Genomic DNA, 14,831 nt, shown 5'->3' on the forward strand with positions numbered 1-14,831 from the left:
CCCATTCGACCCCTAGCCTGGAAATCTCCATATCCCATGAGTTCAGCCCTAAAAGGAAAAAAAAAAAAAGAAAGAAAGAAAGAAAATTCTAAGCCTGTAATCAAGTCTTGGTCTTTCTGGCAACCAGCCCAAATTATGAAGCTATCTTTGTGGCCAGCAAGAGTCACCCCATTAGAACAAAAGATATTCCTATCACTCATGAAATTCCAAGGGATGTAGGAGCTCTGTGTCAGGAACTGGGGACAAAGACCAAATATGTATTTCTTATTGTATCACAGGTAGACATAATTAGATTAAACAGGAGTAGAAGAAAGAAAACAAATTCCAGGTTCATTACTAATTCTGTTTAATTCATTTCCCATATGAATAAACATTACATATGTGTAAGCTATTCTTTTTTTTTTTCTTTTTTTCTTTTTACCATGGTTCTTGCTGTATACGGAAGTTCCCAGGCTAGGGGTTGAATTGGAGCTGCAGCTACTGGCCTATATCACAGCCACAGCAACACCAGATCCAAGCCACAATTGCAACCTTTGCCACAGCTTGCAACAACGATGGATCCTTAACCCACTGAGCAAGGCCAGGGATCAAAAACCACATCCTTGTGGATACTAGTCAGGTTCTTAAATTGCTGGGCCACAATGGCAACTCCTGTGTAAGCTATTCTAAACCCATAGAGAAACTTCAAGAAGCTTACAATCCTAACACAAATGAGTGAGATGGAGACTGCTAAAACTGCAAAATACCAGAAGCAGGAATTGTTTGATAATTTCAGTGTTGCCAAGGCCTAGAAAGTGTCTGACACAGTAGCTACTTCACAAACATTGGCTCAATATAACTGAACTGAGATAAGAAAGTAACTAAAAGATGTGGAAGAAATTATAAAGGGACACAAAAGTATAGGCATCTCCTGCTCCAGCTGTTCCACCAGTCCATGAATTCAAATAGGGGCAGAAGATGGGGAAAGTGGGGGCAAATGAAAAACATGAAAAGAGATGAAAAGGAGGACTTTAAAAACAGATCAAAGATACCAGTGTTCACACAAAGAAGACATGGAGGGGAAAGCCAGGTAGACACTTGCCCGTGGGGATTTGGAAATTTTCAAAGAATTGTGGTTGAAATAATCAGGCTGAACTCTTTTTTGCGCCGATAATTAAGGCTTTGGTGGATCTGAGGGTTGTTTTACTAATTTTTTTAATCAGCCCTTCTGTTTTGTGCCATACAAGGTGTGAAGTAAAGAACAGCAAACGTTGAAAGGTCTAAAAAGTCAAAACTGCTGAAGAAGAAAGGAACCAAAACCATGTTCTCAAATGAGAACAGAATTATTTAGGTTAATTTTAAGTTCTGTTTTCTTTTCTGCCTCCATGACTCAGAGGTGAACTAACTAGTATGCCTAGGAATTTTTTGATAGGGGCCAATTTCACATGGTATTTCCTTGATGCAGTTTCCCAGAGCACAGTTCTTGTTTTTTTTTTTGTTTTGTTTTGTTTTGTTTTGTTTTGTCTTTTTAGGGCTGCATCCGCAGCCAGGCTAGGGGTCAAATCGGAGTTCCAGCTGCCAGCCTATACCACAGCCAAGAGCAATGCCAGATCCAAGCTGCAACCTACACCACAGCTCATGTCAGCACCAGAACCTTAATCCACTGAGCAAGGCCAAGGATAGAACCCATGTCCTCATGGTTACTAGCCAGGTTTGTTACCACTGAGCCACAGCAGGAACTCCCCACGGCACAGTTCTTGATGCAGCAAAGACTTTGCAAGGAAAGGAAGGATTCACTCATTCATCCATTCATCCATTCACCCATTTATTTAATAAATATATTTTGAGAAATTGGCTCTGTTCTAGGTGTAGGGGATATTACATTGCTATAACTTTCCTCTTAGAATGGCTTTTGCTGCATCCCACAGGTTTTGGAGTGTCATATCTTTGTTGTTATTTGCTTCTAGGTATTTTTTAATTTCTGCTTTGATTTCTTCAGTGATCCATTTGTTGTTTAGTCTCCATGTGTTTGTGTTTTTTGCAGTTTTTTCCATGTTGATCTCCAGTTGCATAGTGTGGTGGTCGGAAAAGATACTTGATGCGATTTCGATTTTCTTAAAAGTTACCAAGGCTTGATCTGTAGCCCCGGATGTGATCAATCTTAAGAGAATGTTCCATGTGCACTTGAGAAGAATGTGTGTTCTGCTGCTTTTGGATGGAATATCCTATAAATATCTATTAAGTCCATCTGGTCTAATGCTTCATTCAGGGCCTGTGTTTCCTTATTGATTTTCTGTCTGGATGATTTGTCCATTGCTGTAAGTGGGGTGTTAAAGTCCCCCACTATGGTTGTGTTATTGTCGATTTCTCCTTTTAAGGTTGTTAGCAATTGCCTTATATATTGTGGTGCCTTATATATTGGGTTGCCTTATTTATATATTGGGTGCGTAGATATTTTAAAATGTTCTATCTTCTTCTTGGATTGATCCTCTGATCATTAGGTAGTGACCTTCCTTGTCCCTTAAGATATTCTTCATTTTAAAGTCTATTTTGTCTGATACGAATATTGCTACTTGAGCTTTCTTTTGATTCCCGTTTGCATGGACAATTTTCTTCTATCCTCTCACTTTCAATTTGTATGTGTCCCTAGAAGTGAAGTGGGTCTCTTGAAGACAGCATATATATGGATCTTGTTTTTGTATACATTCAGCCAGTCTGTGTCTTTTGGTTGGGGTATTTAGTCCATTAACATTGAAGGTAATTATTGATATGTATGTTCTTATTGCCATTTTATGAATTGCTTTGGATTTGTTTTTGTTGCTCTTTTTTCTTCCCTCCTTCTCTTGTTCTCTCCTCTTCTGGTTTGATGACTATCTTTAATGCTGTATTGGAGTTGATTTTTCTTACTTGTTTGTTTATCAATTGTAGATTTTTGGTTTGCAGTTATTCTGAAGTTTTGATGTAAGAGTCTATGTATATGTGAGGTTGTTTTAAGTGTCCTGCATTTGTACCCTTCTCTTCTCATGATTTCTGATTTTGGTGGCATAATTGTGCATGGATGATTTTGTATCTTTACTGTATATATACCTTTACTGGTGAGCCATGTCATTTGTGGTATTTTTGTTTCTGGTTGCGGCCTTTTCTTTTCTGCCTAGAGAAGTTCCTTTAGTATTTGTTGTAAAGCTGATTTAGTGTTGCTGACTTCTCTCAGCTTTTGCTTATCGGTAAAGCTTTTGATTTCTCCTTCAAATCTGAATGAGAGCCTTGCTGGGTAAAGTAATCTTGGTTGGAGGTTTTTTCCTTTCATCACATTAAGAATATCATGCCACTCCCTTCTGGCCTGCAGAGTTTCCGCTGAAAAATCTGCCAATAACCTTATCGGGGTTCCCTTGTATGTTATTTGTTTCTTTTCCCTAGCTGCTTTCAAGATTTTCTCTTTGTCTTTAATTTTGGTCAGTTTGATTATTATGTGTCTCGGTGTGTTCCTCCTGGGGTTTATTTTATATGGTCCTTGTTGTGCTTCCTGGATTTAAATGAGTGGTTCCTTTCCCATGTTAGGGGAGTTTTCGGCTATTATCTCTTGGAATATTTTTTCTGTCCCCTTCTCTCTCTCTTCTCCTTCTGGCACCCCTATAATATGGATGTTAGTGCATTTAATGTTGTCCCAGAGTTCTCTGAGACTCTCTTCATTTGTTTTCAATCTTTTTTCTCCTTTCTGTTCCACATCTATAATTTCCACTAATCTGTCCTCCACCTCGCTTATTTGTTCTTCTGCCTCCTGTATTCTGCTGTTGGCTGCTTCTAGTGACTTTTTTATTTCAGTTATTGTATTTTGCATCTTTTCTTATTTAAGTTTTATATCTTGTATCTCTTTGCTCAGTGTTTCCTGTAAGTTATCCATCTTTGCCTCCAGTTTATTTCCAATGTCTTACATCATCTTCAGCATCAACACTCTAAAGTCTTTTTTCTGGAGGCTGAGAATCTCCTGATAACTTAGCTGATTTTTTAGGGTTTTTTCTTTCTCCCTCATCTGAGTTATAGTTCTCTGTCTTTTCATTTTTATAGGTTTTTGGTGTGGTGACCTTTTTACAGATAATAGTTGTAGCCTCTCTTACTTCTGGTGTCTGCCCCCGCTGTGGCTGAAGTTGGTATGGGGGCTTGCTGTAGGCTTTCTGATGGGAGGGACTGATGCCTGCCCACTGGTAGGTGGAGCTGATTCCTATCCCTCTGGTGGGTGGGGCTTTGTCTCTGGATGGGATTAGAGGTGGCTGTGTGCCTGGGGGGGGTCTTTAGGCAGCCTGTTTACTGAGGGGCAGGGCTGTGATCCCACCTGGATTGTTGTTTGCCCTGGAGCTTCTCAGCACTGATGGGTGGGATCTGAGCCCATCTGCAACCTACACCACAGCTCACAGCAATGCCAGATCCTCAACCCACTGAGCAAGGCCAGGGATCAAACAGGCTACCTCATGATTCCTAGTTGGATTTGTTAACCGCTGAGCCACAATGGGAACTCCCTATGTTGGGTTCTTAACCTGAGGAACTCCCATAGGGCAATTTTAAGAGCAAATATTTTGTAAATATTTGTGAATAAAATCTATAGCCTTACTTATATTTGCTTACATATATAAATGTGAGCAAATATATATGTAATATATATATGTATATATACTTATATTTGTATAAATAAATATAAGCATATATATATCACTTTCAGAGGCTCCTTTGGTTACAGACAATAGAAAAAACTGCTATAACTTGGGAAACATCATCAAAATTTCCACTAAAAGCAGCACTTTTAGAAGCAAAATCACCATCACAAATGATGGTATTGAGTCATCAAATATTTACTGAATGACTAATACTTGTAAAATATTATGCTAGAGACCGTGGTAGCTACAATGACAAATGTGTGTGTGTGTTATGATCAGATTTGGCAGCTCATGACAGAAAATCCCCAAATTAAAATAACTTAAAGGCTATCGAGGTTTATCTCTCATATGAAAGAAGTCCAGAGCTGAGCCTTCCAGGGCTGTCATGGTTGCTCTATGTTCACCAAAGATCTGACCTCCTACCCTACTGCTCTGCCATCTATACCATGTCGTGTCACGATTCAAGATGACTCTTAAGCTCTAGTCATCATGTCCTTAGTCCAGGAAAGGAGAATAACAGAAGGGCGTGCCTCTGTCCTTTGTATTGTAACTTTCTGCAAGTCCACATGTTTCCAATTACATCTTATGGCATGAATTTAACAGCACAACCACACTAATTATAAGGGAGGCCTGGAAACAATACTTTTTTTTTTTGGCCAGCAGTATGTCCAAATAAAAACCAGAGGTCTGGAGTTCCCATTGTGGTGCAGCAGAAACAAACCCGACTAGGAATCATGAGGTTGCGTGTTCCATCCCTGGCCTCACTCAGTGGGTTAAGAAACCAGTGTTGCTGTGAGCTGTGGTGGAGGTCACAGATGTGGCTTGGAGCCCAAGTTGCTGTGGCTGTGGTGTAGGCCTGCAGCTGTAGCTCCGATTTGACCCCTATCCTGGGAACCTCCACATGACCCTAAATAAAACAAAAAAACAAAACCATGGAGTTCCCACTGTGGCTCAGTGGTTAACGAATCTGACTAGGAACTATGAGCTTGCAAGTTTGATCCCTGGCCTCTCTCAGTGGGTTAAGGATCTGGCTTAACCATGAGCTGTGGTGTAGGTTGCAGATGTGGCTTGGATCTGGCATTGCTGTGGCTCTGGCGTAGGCCAGCAGCTACAGCTCTGATTAGACCCCTAGCCTGGGAACCTTCATATGCCATGGGTGTGGCCCTAGAGAAGACAAAAAAGATACACACACACACACACACACACACACACACACACAAACCAAAACCAGAGGTCTGTACTCATAGACTTCAAAAACAAACTTATGTTACCAAAGGGGAAAGGGGGGAGTTGCTTTTGGCACATGCACGCTATTGTATTTAGAATGGATGGTCATTGGAGACCTGCTGAGTAGCACAGGAAACTCAGTGTTCTGTCATGGCCTACGTGGGAGAAGAATCTAAAAAAGAATGGATACGTGTATATGTATAACTGAATCAATTTGCTGTATGGCAGAAATTAACACAGCATCGCAAGTCAGCTATATTTCAGTAAAATTAAAAAAAAATCAGGGTCTGTTACTAAGAAGGAAGGTAGCGTAGACATGGAATTAGGCATTTGGCTGTCTCTACCACAATACATAATGGAGCTTATCTTCTGGGAGCAACTATGTTAGTTTCTCAATAATGGCTATACTAGTAAATCTGTTAATTTTTTTAGTAGTCTATTCCTATTGTCATCACTTTGATTAATTGTTTGGTATTTCTTATGTATATATATGTATATATCATCATTTTTCATGTTCATTCATATTTAGTTCCTATACGCTTAGGATTTACAAATTCCTTGAAGGCAGAGAACATCTCTCTCTCTCTATATATATATATATATATATATGTACAAACACACACATATATGTATGTTTATATATCTGTATCTATATATCCACAGAACTCACTACATCTAAATGGTGATTGAAGTCAACTATTAAGACAGTCCACCTTTCCTCATGTTCGTTCTTTGGAAAATATACGAATAAAGAAGTTCATAATAGAAATTCCAGTTCCTATATTGTGTGTATAACCCGTCTTGACCTTTCAGGATCAGGTGGATCTCCACTTCACCTTGTTAGACTTCTGGTTGATGAATAACTCCCTCCTGGTACAAAGAAAGCAATGGGTCACCATGTATTCTGGACCCCAAGGAATACTGTCGGCCTTACACTTAGGTCAAGTGAAAAGTTCTTAAATAGTATTATCAAGGTTCTTTTCTTCTCTAGTCCTCCATTATTCTGTCAGATACCCCTAGAATTCTCTTATTACAAATTCATTTTTTTGTGTTAATAAGCATCTATCTTCTCATTAAATGCATGGAGGGAGTATCTTTATATGCTATTCACTGGTCATTCACGTTTTAGAGTATTTTGGGGAAAAAAAGACACTGTCGTGGGTTTGTACAATGGCCAGTATCTCCAATCTATTGATCTTGCCAGCTTTTTAATTAAATTATTTATTTATTCATTTATTGTCTTTTTGCCTTTTCCGGGGCCGCTCTCACAGCACATGGAAGTTCCCAGGCTAGGGGTCTAATCGGAGCTATTGCCACCGGCCTACGCAAGAGCCACAGCAAGGTGGGATCTGAGTGGCATCTGTGACCTACATCACAGCTCACAGCAAGGATCCTTATCCCACTGAGCAAGGCCAGGGATTGAACCTGAAACCTCATGGTTCCTAGTTGGATTCGTTAACCACTGAGCCACGACAGGAACTCCTTGCCAGCTTTTTAATTTCCATGGCACCACCCATGCCCTCTCTTCTCTGTTTATCCAGCTTGGATTCCAGGTCCCATTGTTATAATTTCTCACCTTCCTTGCCCCTCTCCTGCTTTGTCATACCCATGTCGCTAAATCCGAACCTGGTCAAATCTAACTCTTCATCTAAATCAGCAGCTGCATGCAAGTAGCTGAATATGGCCCGAGGAGGACATAAACGCGTGCTAGCAGGTCTCACAGCAAATTCATGAACCTAACCTCAAGTGGGTCCTTAGAGCTGTCTGGCTATGCTGCTCTCTCACCTGAGTGTCCTAAATTCTCCACTATCCTAGATGACTAATTTGCTCCTTTTTTTCTTCTTTGCTTTTCTTGCAAGTCAGTCACTCATTGGCTTCAAAATTATCCTCATCTGCATGTATACATGCGGCCATGTTCCACATCTTCAACAAACACTCCTGTGTTACTAGTTCATTCCTATTCCACCTTAAAACCTTAAAATGGGAGGGTTTTATTTATTTTTATTGCCTTTTCTGGGGCTGCTCCTGTGGCATATGGAGGTTCTCAGGCTAGGGGGTCTGATCGGAGCTGTAGCCACCAGCCGAAGCCACAGCCGAAGCAAGGTGGGATCCAAGTGGCATCTGCAACCTACACCATAGCCCAAGGCAATGCTGGATCCCTAATCTGCTGAGTGAGGCCAGGGATCAAACCCGCAACCTCATGGTTCCTAGTCGGATTTGTTAACCACTGTGCCACGAAGGAAACTCCCAGAACGGGAGGGTTTTAATTTGTTCCCTTATTCCTCATTCTCTCTTGAACTCATGCCAATTGGGTTTATGTGCCCCACCACACGGACACAAGTCTTGACTGGGTTTTCAATGACCTCTATGCAGTCAGGTTTAATCAGTTCATTGGCCTCAATCTACTTAATCTCTAACTACATTTGAGACAGCTGCTTACATCTACCTTCTTGAAATTTTCTCTATTGCTTTCCTCTCACTTTTTATTGGCTTTCCTCCTACCTCATTGCTACTCCTTCTTGGTCTCCTTTGCCCAAAACTCTTCCTTTTGCCAGCTTCTAAATTCTGCAAAATCCGGAGTTCCTGTCGTGGCACAGTGGAAACAAATCCGACGAGGAACCATGAAGTTGCCGGTTCGATTCCTGGCCTCACCCAGTGGGTTAAGGATCAGGCATTGCAGAGAGCTGTGGTGTAGGTCACAGACACGGCTCAGATCTGATGTGGCTGTGGTGTAGGCCGGCAGCTGTAGCTCCAATTAGATTAGATCCCTAGCCTGGAAACCTTCGTATGCTGCCTGGGTATGGCCCTAAAAAGCAAAATAAATACATAAATTAATTAATTCTGCAGAAATCCCAGGGCTCTGACTTCCAGGCTCCTCTCTTCTCCATCCTTCTCGCTCCCTGGGTAATCTCATCCACAGGGCTTTAGATTCCATCTACACACTGATGCCTCTTGCCTTGACTTTTCCCTGGAACCACAGATGAATACATCTAAGTCCTATGCAAGACCTTCCTCGTAGATAAGCCAAGCATCACAATTTAACACCCCCAAGGTGAAACTCCTGATTCTCTTCCGGCTCCGCTTGGAGGATTTTGTCTATTTAATCTTCTAGTTGCTACCCCTGCCTGCTCACGGTTCCTTCTCTACACAGCAACGTGAGTGATCCAAACACTTCTCAACACTCACCTACTCTCTCTCCCCAGGTCTTTCCACACTGAGAATAAAGCCCAAATTCCTTTTCTTTTCTATCCTGTCCTTTGTTTTCCTTTTCCTATCTTCTCTTGGTCTTATAGATGCCTTACAGACTCTGCCTTCTCTCTCTTTTTTTTTTTTTTTTCTTTTTTTTTTTGTCTTTTTGCCTTTTCTAGGGCCTCTCCCTTGGCATATGGAGGTTCCCAGGCTAGGGGTCTAATCAGAGCTGTAGCCATCTGTGACCTACACCTCAGCTCACAGCAACGCTGGATCCTTATCCCACTGAGCAAGGCCAGGGATCAAACTCGCAACCTCATGGTTCCTAGTCGGATTCGTTAACCTCTGAGCCACAACGGGAACTCCGACTCTGCCTTCTCTCTGAGCTCAGTTCTGCATAACTGCACTCGTTATCTCTGTTCCCGTCTTGCTGGCTTCCTTGCCCCTCGGCTGCAGGGCCTCTGTGCTTGCCTTTTCTTCCGCCTGGAATAATTTCCCTCCAAATATACGCAGGGTCTGTTCCCTCCCTTCATTAGGGTTCCTGCCCCCTGAATGCCAGGCTTTCCCTGGCTTGTGCCCCTCAAAGAGCACATATTCCCTTCTCTAGCCCATTATTCATCGTTTATGTTTCTACTGACCATTCGTGGTTATAGCTATTGAAGAATACATTTATCCGTCTTGTTTTCTGTTCCTTTCTCTAGAATGTATGTTCCACGAGAGCATAGACAAAAATTTTGACAAAAATTTTGTCTATTTAGTTCACTGCTATAGCTCCCAGAATAGTTTCTGGTGTATAGAAGGATGGATTAAATAAAAATTATTTGAATGAGTGAACAGCCACTTATTGAACAAACAAAAGAGAGAAGAAAGAAGAGACTTTCTGTGAGCAGGAAACCCTGTCAGAGACAAGCAAGCTCAGAACTAGGTAGAGTGTTCTAGACAAGGTCAGGGAATAATAAAAATTCCTAACATTGATAGATTGTCTAAAGTCAAGAAGGACTCTGATCTCATATGGTGTGAAGAAGTAGGATGAATCCTTGGCTAAGATACTAGAAATCTGGCCTAGATCCCAGCCTGTAGTTACCAGCCCTATGGTGCTGGACACATCTCTTTGCCTCTCAAAGTCTGTATTTAATTTTCTGAAAAATGAAGGAGAGAAGAAGAGGAGAAAAATAGTCCAAAGATATCTCCCAGCTCTAAAATTCTTGGATCATAATGACTTCTGGAATGGTCGAAAAACTTCTGGGGCCTTTCCTCCCCCAAACTGTAAATGCAGTCAGTGAGTTAGGAAGGCAGAGGTGAAAAGTCCATGGTGGGCGAACACGACTCCAGTATGATCCTTATCAACAACCAACAGTGTGCTCTGCCTTCTCCCACCGGGAAAGCAGGCCTCTTCCTGAATGAAACGTTCTCTCTCACTCATTTCCAAACAGGCTCACAGTAAGTTCACCTAATTCCAGGGCCAACAATGCAAAAGGGGCAATTTCTGTTGAATGTTTTCCTTTCCACCGATGATCTTGCCAGCAGACTGAGTTGAAGGGAATTCACTACTCGGGTTCAACGTAAATTCTAGGCTAACTCTTCATTTTCTCCTGCTTGAGTGCCTCAGGGTGATGTGCTTGCTCCTTGCAATTTCTCTAAACGCTGCGGGCCCCTAGCAGCTGATACGTCTAAACCCTAGCTGGTAAAGCAGGAAATGTTCTTTTTTTCTCTTTCCGTTTACTTTAGCTACCACCTACGTTCTTTCCTAGTGCACGAAGGAGTCAGAAATTTATGCTCAAGTGTACAGTGTATTTTACTTGTGGAATGCAGCAAAGCAGAATCAAAGTTTTTGTTAATCGGCAAAGCCAACTCTGGTTAGAGTAAAATCTTCAAAACACAGATAAGTAATTCTAACACTGATGAATTATGTACAGGGAGACAGTGTGGTGAGGGGGGGACAGACTTTGGAAACTGAGAGTCCTGGGTTTGAATCCCTGCTATTCCACTTATTACTGTGTGGCCTGGGGCAAAGTTATTAATGGCTCTGTGCCTCCAAGGTTCCTCAGCTGTAAAATAAAGATAACGCTATCACATCAAAGGGCTATTGTCTGAACTTATGTAAGGTTTCTGTAAAAAGTTGATTTCTAACAGGTAGTAATACAGGCAAAGATATTTATAGGGCAGCAGGAAGAACATATAAGGTATCAATGAGTTCAGCTTTCACTTTCCTATTCTTGAGAGGTAAATAATATAAACTCTGGGACCGGGTCATAAAGATTCAAGTTCCAGGATGCACTTACAAACTGTATGACCTCAGGCCAACTACCTAATCTGTGCCTCATCTTTTTTTTCTTTTTTTAGAATTTTTTTTTTTTTTTTTTTTGTCCTTTCTAGGGCCGAACCCGTGGCATATGGAGGTTCCCAGGCTAGTCGGAGCTGTAGCCTCTGGCCTACACCACAGCCACAGCAACTTGGGATCTGAGCTGTGTCTTCGACCTACACCACAGCTCACAGCAATGCCGGATCCTTAACCCTCTGAGCGAGACCAGCGATTGAACCCACAACCTTATGGTTCCTAGTTGGATTCGTTAACCACTGAGCCATGACGGGAACTCCATGTGCCTCATCTTTAAAAGAAGAAATAATAATAACCCTATCTCATGTTAGGGGTAGATGGGTTCATACATGTAAAGAATTTAGAACCATGCCCGGAGAGAATAAGCATTTGTAGGGGTTAGTGTGACGGTTAATTTTATGTGTTAATTTGACTAGGCCAAGGTGTTTGGTCGAACCTGAATCTAGATGTCTCTGTGAAGGTATTTTTCGATGGAATTAACATTTATTTATTTATTTTTACAGCCCACACCTGCAGCAGCACACAGAAGTTCCCAGGCTGGGGGTTGAATGGGAGCTGCACCTGCTGGCCTACCCACAGCCACGCAACACAACAGGAACTCCAGATGGGATTAACATTTAAATCAATAGGTTGATTAGAGCAGATTATCCACACAATGTAGGTGGGCCTCAGCCATCCAGTTTACTTTGGCCTTAGGAGAAAGACTGACATCCCCCAAGGAAGAAGGCGTTGCCTCCTTGGGACTTGAGCTGCAACATGAGCTCTTTCTGGGTCTCCAGCCTGTCACTCAGCTGCAGGGCCTCTGTGCTCACCTTTTCTTTGCCTGGAAGACTTTTCCCCGAATAGATGCACTGTCTGTTCTCTCCCTTTGTTGCGGAAACTGCAAAAACTGTGGCAACGGAAGGAGACAAACAGCACTCAGAGATATGGAAGAGCAAGGTTTATTCAGCACCGGTGCGGGCTCAGAGGCGTCACCTCCAGAGTCTGAGCACCAGGTCTTTGTCCTCAGTAACTTTTATACACTACAAGGTCTTGATTTTCCCAGGTAAGCATCCCGGACCTCCCCCATCCCCAAGCAAACAGTGTTCCTCCCTAAGAGACTGAGCCAGCAAGGTTACAGAAGCAGCACTGATCAGCAATGCTGGGTACCTGATTAGCAGGGCTGCTGGCATGGACAGAGGGCACACAGTTGTTACATTATTACAAGAAGGGTGGCATAGTGATGAGCACAGCTGGAAAGGCTTGCAGCTGCCTTCTTAGCCAAGGGGGGGCTGTTCTTTAGTTAAAACTCCATTTCATTCCCCCTCTTGATGTTCAGGGTGCATCTGCACCCTTTAGAGATCATCATCAGTCATAACCCTTTGGTAGCCTCTGATAAGTAGCAGGTGGGAGGCTGTTTTTCTTTCAACCATGGTTCTTATAAAACCTTTTATAATATTTATCAGGAGAGATACAAGGCAGGGAACAAGTAGGCACCCTGTGAGTATAACCATGACTATTCCGACCATTGTCTTAATTCCTCCCAACCAAGAGAACCATTTACCAAAGAGACTGTCTGCATCCCATCCTTTCCAAGTTTGTACAGGCTGGTTTAGTCATGCGGTCAGCAATTTCTTCTACCACCTTTCCGGTGTCATCTATTTGTAGACAGCAATTACTTAAGTTAAATTTTCCACAAACCCCCTCCTTTAGAAGCAAGTAAACAATCCAAGGCCAAGTGATTTTTGTAGATTGCACTGTGCATTTTAGTTTGTTGTTGGGCCAATATAGTCAAGGCCCTTGCAGTGTCATTTGTTATAAGTTCCAAAACCGCCTGTAGTCTGATGATGTGGTTCAGCATATAGATAGGGGTGCGATATCCCCAAGAGCCATCCTCTGCCCAGGTGGCAGGCCCATAATATTGAATTATCCATTCTGGGAGCCATTTATCATCTTCCCAGTCTCCAATTTGAAGGGCCCTCCGGTCTCTCTGGGCACCCTGTGCCCTATATATAGGAACTTCCAGTTGCTTCCCTAGTGACAGTGGGAGCAGGAAGAAGGAAGGTCTGATTGTTCCCAGTACACATGCCCCAGCCCAAGTTGGGGGGAGTATGGAATAGGCCATTTTTCCACAAATCCAATATAATCCCTTTGGTGCCCGCCACTGGATATTAGTACTGATATCTTCCCATGCTTGTCGAAGGTGGGAAAAGTTAGACAAGGGATTGGACTTGGGCTCTGAGCGATTGTAAGATGACCACCATTGAGTCTCTTGGGCAGTCAGAGTATAATACCTCAGGCCTAAACATGTTAGGCTTCCAACTGAAACATTAAACCATCCTCCCCGCCTCGCAAGACAATTTCTCCCTATAATAGCAGTTCTGAGGAGCCATACCCCATCGGTGAGTTGGGGGTATGCAGTCTCATTATGAGGCTCTAATGGGTCCAGTTCTCTGGCTTGCCAAGGCCAGTGGTCTCCTGTGTTCGTTCCCCCGCTTGCATAACAAGAGGAGACCTTGAGAGTTTGTGCAATAGTTTCTGCCAGGGCTAAGAACAAGTTCTTAGTTGTGGCCGGAATGGGAGGTGGGGTGTTTTTTATCTCTTCATAAAAGGAATGAAAGACACTGTGAGAGGCAGCTTGGAGCGCAAACGTGATTCTCTGGAAATGTAGCACAGCTGCAGGGTCAAGCCCTCTTCCGTCAATGCGAATGCTTATTTTGAAACCCTCCTTCCATTTGGGCTCACAGGCAGCCGGATTCCTCAAGCTTCAGCCATGCATTGACTGACCAGCTTCCTGGGTGGTCAGAGCAGGGCTTTGAGATCGTCGTCTCCTTCTCTGTATTGTCAGACAAAGAGGTCTCTCCGGATCGAGGGCAGTCTCCCACTCTCCACGGTCATCAGCTGTGCCAGCCGGTTTTACTCTAGAATGATGGATCCAAGCATCTATTCCTGTTACTTTAAGAGCAGTGGGGGTGGTTAGAATTACAGTATAGGGGCCCTTCCATACCGGCCTCAAAGGCTCCTTTTTCCAGTCCTTTATCCACACCTGGTCCCGCGGCTTGTGGGGGTGTACTGTTATACCTAAGGACACAGGTATTCTGTCTGTGACCCATTTATGTATCTGAGAAATAGTGAGCCCCAGTCCTTGTAGTTGTTTATGTAATTCCAAGTCTCCCAACTCCCGGGTGTTTCCTTTTAAACTGATTAGTGGAGGTGGCCTTCCATATAAGATTTCAAATGGCAAGAATCCTCTTCCCTCTCGGGGTGAGCATCTCACTTTTAGGAGGGCCACTGGCAACATGTCTATCCAGGGCAAGCCAGTTTCCTGACATAACTTTGCCAGGGTCTGTTTAAGTGTTTGGTTCATGCGTTCTACTTTCCCTGAACTTTGAGGGTGGATCTGTAAAGCTTTTGCCACCTGTTGTACTGTTTCGGCCACAAATGCTGGTCCATTATCTGACCCAATGGTC

At 42.8% G+C, this 14,831-nt stretch overlaps 1 protein-coding gene across 12 annotated transcripts in view; it reads right to left on the reverse strand.

Moving 5' to 3' along the window:
- The window catches only part of HERC6 (HECT and RLD domain containing E3 ubiquitin protein ligase family member 6), a 152,708-nt gene that overhangs the window by 121,106 nt on the left and 16,771 nt on the right, over window positions 1-14,831 (reverse strand). For 3 of the 12 annotated variants that reach the window (XM_084973474.1, XM_084973482.1, XM_084973475.1), the window contains exon 3: window positions 12,195-12,271. The exons of the other annotated variants lie outside the window; for them this stretch is intronic. The gene's annotated coding sequence lies outside the window, so the exon portion shown is untranslated. The remainder of the gene's footprint in view (window positions 1-12,194; window positions 12,272-14,831) is intronic. 12 annotated transcript variants of the gene reach the window in all.

The sequence above is a fragment of the Sus scrofa genome, chromosome 8 (assembly GCF_054392235.1).
Source record: "Sus scrofa isolate SSC_HxYL_T2T_F1_AM1 chromosome 8, Sscrofa_HxYL_maternal_Yorkshire_Landrace_v2.0, whole genome shotgun sequence".
NCBI classification, from domain to species: Eukaryota; Metazoa; Chordata; class Mammalia; order Artiodactyla; family Suidae; genus Sus; species Sus scrofa.